This window comes from Arachis ipaensis, chromosome B03, assembly GCF_000816755.2.
Source record: "Arachis ipaensis cultivar K30076 chromosome B03, Araip1.1, whole genome shotgun sequence".
NCBI classification, from domain to species: domain Eukaryota; kingdom Viridiplantae; phylum Streptophyta; class Magnoliopsida; order Fabales; family Fabaceae; genus Arachis; species Arachis ipaensis.
In genome coordinates this window covers 128305995-128311431 of record NC_029787.2, presented here as the reverse complement: position 1 = coordinate 128311431, position 5437 = coordinate 128305995, and the positions used below count along the sequence as shown (strand labels likewise).

At 37.7% G+C, this 5437-nt stretch overlaps 1 pseudogene; it reads left to right on the top strand.

Annotated features, from left to right (window-relative positions):
* Positions 1878 to 5067, top strand: LOC107633928 (annotated as a pseudogene).

The following is a 5437-nucleotide window of genomic DNA, read 5'->3' as shown; positions in this document are numbered from 1 at the left end:
ATAAATACGAACATAAAAGATTTTCAACTTTTACAAGAACTTCCTAGTTTAAAAAAATTCATTCTTTTAATTATTTTAGCATTTTACTTAAATTAGTGAGAGTTTAATTATATTACCCTGAGTATGTATTATTTTTAATATTTAAGTTACTTATTTTTATTTATTAAATATATAATAAAAATTTATTGTTTTTTAAAAAATATAACCATCTCTTAAAAAAAGTTACCAAATCAAATTAATAATATCTTGTGGTGAGTACTTCAATTTAATTCAATATTTTGATCAACCATAAAGGTGATTGAAGCATAGTTATTAGAACCGAACTGGTAATGAATCCGGTTAAACTACTGGGTCACCGAATCACAACCAACCTAATCCTACTTATCTTAATGAATAACTAATTCTTAAGATATCTTCCACTTATTTAGAAGATAGATCTCAACAACTTTTCTAAAAAAAAGGAACTGTTATTCACCATCAAAGGTATTACACTAAAATGTAGTTATTTATTCTATTATAAATACACTGATACCCTCAAGTATATTCAGAACCCAATCTACTAAAACCCTGCGTAAAGTTGTTTGCTAACTTAAGTATTGGAGTCTCTTGTAGGTACCACTCCCACCTCCTCACAAGGAACTCGGAAGGCCAGCACCTCGGCATCAGCACAAGCCGGACACTATCTCAGAAGGAGTCTGTACCTCACGTTCAGGCCCAAAGCACAAGCTGGACACTATCTCAGAAGGAGTCTGTACCTCACGTTCAGGCCCAAATCACTGTTTCAGGTAACCATCAGAATATTAGCGCTATTGTCGGGGACCTGAAAATCTATACCTAATCATGGCAGACGAGCAATTTGAAGACGAACACACTGCATATGAGTCTGAGCCAGAACCTCGTAACCACGATCAAGCCCTTGTGATACCTCCACGATAAGAAGGAACAAGTCATCGTAATGGGGAAGAAACATCACGAAATCCTCATAGCCGACGACTACAGTCACCCTCCTGAGAACGAAGAACCTCCACACCCAACTGAGATTATGGGACTCATACACGGACATCATGGCCGGTTGGAGTAACTTGAACAGGAGATCAAGTGACAAACGGAAGCCAAAAGAAATATGCGAAGAGGGGTACGAAGTAGAAGGGAACTCGAGAAAAAGCTTCTAAAATTAGAAGCTGATTTATGAAATCGGACCAACAACGCGGAATGAGAAGAAAATTCTTCGGAGGAGAAGATCCATTCATAGAAGAGATGATGCAGGCCAGGGTCCCAAGAAATTTTAAAATCTCCGATATGGATCTCTATGATGGCACGACCGACCTAAGGCATCACCTCAGCAATTTTAAATGGTAATCATTAGATTCTGTGATATTACTTTAATATAAGAATTTTTTTTTTGTTTTTTGAATATGAATATAACATATGTATTTTTATCCAACTTATTTTAATTATATCTTAGTTTTTAAAATGGATCTCACTAGGGAGACAATGGACTATTTGTACAATGTGTACAATGGTTTATTGAGTTACAAAATGAACATCTTCCATACTATCTAGAATAACCATCCGAGTACTAGGGATAATAAACTGTTTTTGGAGTTCACCAAAAATCGAACTCTTGACCTTTCGGATTTAGCGTTCTAATACTATGTCATGATACCACTCATCCCAAAAGTTTCAGTTGATGAAAAAAGGTAACACTAATGATTATATCTCTAATATTCCATAAACCTCCATTGTAGACATTGTTTAAATATTCTATTGGCTCCTCATACTTTCCCTTTTAAAATACATGGATCCTGTGCAATTGCACCAGTTATCATGCTAGTACAATAGATTTACGTGCACTGTGTCCTCCGAAGACAGAGATTTACAACATGCAATGCAAGCCATCAAATTCCACCATTTTCGATCTCTTTTCCCAATCAAACAACAAAACAATGTTCTATTCCTTCCTTCTCTCTTTCTCTGCCTCTTCTTCCAATTGCACCTTCTCTGACCTTTCTCTTCCCTCAACAAAGGGGAGTTTTCCCCTCGTTCAATGCAATGTAATAAACTTTCTTCTTAAACCCTTTGGGGATCGTTCTAGGTTTCCATTGTTATGATTTCACAATGCAGAAAGCTGTAGGGGGATTGATCATCATCATAGCGCTTCTTACGGTGGTTGGTGTGGGTCGGTGTCAGCGTAGTGCCAGTGATGCAGATGTGCTTCGAATTCTGAAAACCACCATCAATGCTCCAATGAGCTTTCAATGGACGGACCCTGACGTATGCAAATGGAGGCGCATTCAATGTGATTCGGCGAAACGCGTCACTGCCATACAAATCGGAAACCAGAATCTTCAAGGCACTCTCCCCAAGGAGCTTGAGAAGCTGTCAGCACTGCAAAACTTGGAGTGCCAAGGCAACAGTCTCACAGGATCGTTCCCTTATCTTCCCAAATCGGTGCAAAAGTTGATCATTCATGACAACAAATTCAACAGCATACCCAATGGCATCTTCAAAGGGTTGGGTAGTTTGCAAGAAGTGAACATGGACGACATCCCTTTCCCTCCATGGCAGATTCCTCAAAGCCTTGTTTAGCAAGAATGGTCATTTCCCAGGTTTGATTTTCTTGGGGCTTTCTGGTAATTCTCTTGAAGGTCCTTTGCCTCCAAGCCTTGGTAGTAGTTCAATTGAGACCGTTTTGGTCAACGGTAACTCTAGACTAAACGGTACCATTTCTGTATTGAAAACCATGACATCCCTTAAGCAATTTTGGGCTCATGGCAATGCATTTACCGGTCCTATACCAGACATGTCAAACCATAATCATCTCTATGATATGAACTTAAGGGACAACCAGTTGACTGGTGTTATTCCACTCTCACTTACCACTCTTCCAAGTTTGGAAGTTGTGAATTTAACTAACAATCTCTTTCAAGGGTCCCCTCCCAAGTTCAAAGATGGTGTAGGAGTTGACAATTACTTGGATAAAGGGAGAAATCAATACTGCACACCCATTCCTGGGGAACCATGCAGTAGTGTTGTGAATGCTTTACTATCTGCTATTGAGCCCTTGGGTTATCCTCTGATTTTTGCTAAGACTTGGTGGGGTAATGATCCATGTGGTAATAAATGGCTTGGGATAATTTGCTCAGGTGGGAACATTTCAGTTGTTAACTTTCAAGGCATGGGTTTGTCAGGTGCCATTTCTCCTAGTTTTGCTAGCCTTACATCTGTCACAAAGTTGGTTCTTTCAAACAATAATTTTACTAGTAAAATACCAACTGAACTTACCACTATGCCTCATTTGCAGGAATTAGATGTTTCCAATAATAATTTATATGGTAATGTACCTAAATTTCGGGATGGTGTAGTTCTTAAATTAGATGGGAATCCTGATATTGGAAAGGATATACCCAGTTCTTCCAGCTCAGATTCTGAAGATGATGACAATACAATAATAATCATTTGCTTGGGATTTTTATCTTACTTGTTCCAGGGATTTTGATATATATGTTCTTGTGCCGCAAAAAGCCTAAGCATGCAAGAAAGTTTCAACATCCAACCGCAATTGTGATACACCCTAATCAATCTAGTGATAGAAATGCCATATTAAAGATAGCAAGTGCTGGTGTTCATGGTGGAGGAGCAGAAGTATTCAGTCCTTCTAGTAATGCTTACCAAGTTGAATCCAGTGGTAATCTTTTGATCTCAATTGACGTTTTGAAAGCAGTGACTAATAATTTTGCTGAAGAAAACGTGCTAGGAAAAGGTGGCTTTGGCACTGTATACAAAGGGAAATTGCATGATGGGACAAGGATTGCAGTTAAAAGGATGCAATCAGGAATAGTGGCAGAGAAGGGAGTAGATGAGTTCATGGCTGAAACGGCAGTGGTCACGATTTGACACAGGAATTTGGTTAATCTCATGGGGTATTGCTTGGATGAAAATGAGAGACTTCTTGTTTATGAATACATGCCTCAAGGTACTCTTAGTAGACATCTATTCCACTGGGAAAATGAAGGGTTAAAACCACTTGAATGGAAGACAAGGCTCATTATTGCTTTGGATGTTGCTAGAGGTGTTGAATATCTTCATGGTTTAGCCCAACAAACTTTTATCCATAGGGATCTCAAACCATCTAATATTTTGCTCGGCGATGATATGCGAGCTAAAGTTGCTGACTTTGGATTAGTTCGCCTTGCTCCGCAAGGAAAAGCCTCGTTTCAGACCAGACTTGCCAGAACTTTTGGATATCTAGCACCAGAGTATGCAGGTAGGTACATATTAAATGCTTATTTTTTTTATCTATACTATACTAGCCACTTGATTTAATTTATGACGCATTATTACACGGTAAAAACTCAAGTACAGATGTCTTCATGTCAAGTGATAGATGAGAATGATTAGATGTTTGACTAAATTGCCATTTAATCATTTTCAAATATCAACTTAAGACAGCTGCATATGTATTTATATGTCTTATTCCAAATGATGCAGCCACTGGAAGACTTACAACAAAGGTTGATGTGTATAGTTTTGGGGTAATTCTGATGGAGCTCATAACTGGAAGGAAAGCACTTGATGAAAGTAGACCAGAAGAGAATTTCCACCTAGTTTCATGGTTTCGTCGAATGCCACTTGACAAAGATTTATTTCGAACCATCATCGACTCGACAATTGAAGCTGATGAGGAAACCTTGAGTAGCATCAAGACTGTTGCAGAATTAGCAGGCCATTGCTGTGTAAGGGAGCCACACCAAAGGCCTGACATGAGCCATGTGGTGAACGTGCTTTCGCCTCTAATTGAGGTGTGGAAGCCTACAGAACCAAATGTTGATGAAATATATGGAATAAACTTTAACATGACATTGCTAGAAGCACTTCAAAGGTGGAAGCAATTTGAAGGAAATAGCACTCTTGATTTTTCTTCAAATAGTTCTCCTCCACAATCTGGAATTGCACCTTCATACAGATCTTCAGATGGACGTCCAAGTTAGAGAACATTTGACATCGATGACCTTAAACTTCACTATTGTATTTAACATTTTTTTCTTTTTTTCTTTTTTTGTTATTGTTTAATGATTGAGTGCAATGTATGTGTAGTTGACCATCTATGACACCCTCCATCCCTTTGCAGAACATCTTCACCTTAGGGAAAAAATAAGAAAAGAAAGAAGAAAAAAGATAGCAATTTTTTTATTTTTTTATTTTTTAACAATGGGATGCAAAAGGATAGAGGTGTTGAGAATAGTTTCTGTTTACTGTTACTTTTTTGGTATACATTATCTCGATGGAATTAGAAGCATTGTTCTATCACAAATACTAATAAAAAAAAATAGAAGACATTAATTTTGTGTCATGAAGGAACAACGCAACATTTGATGATAAAATACATGCTTATATATTGTTTTGGTTTAATTTGTTTCTAAGACTGCAGGCAGAA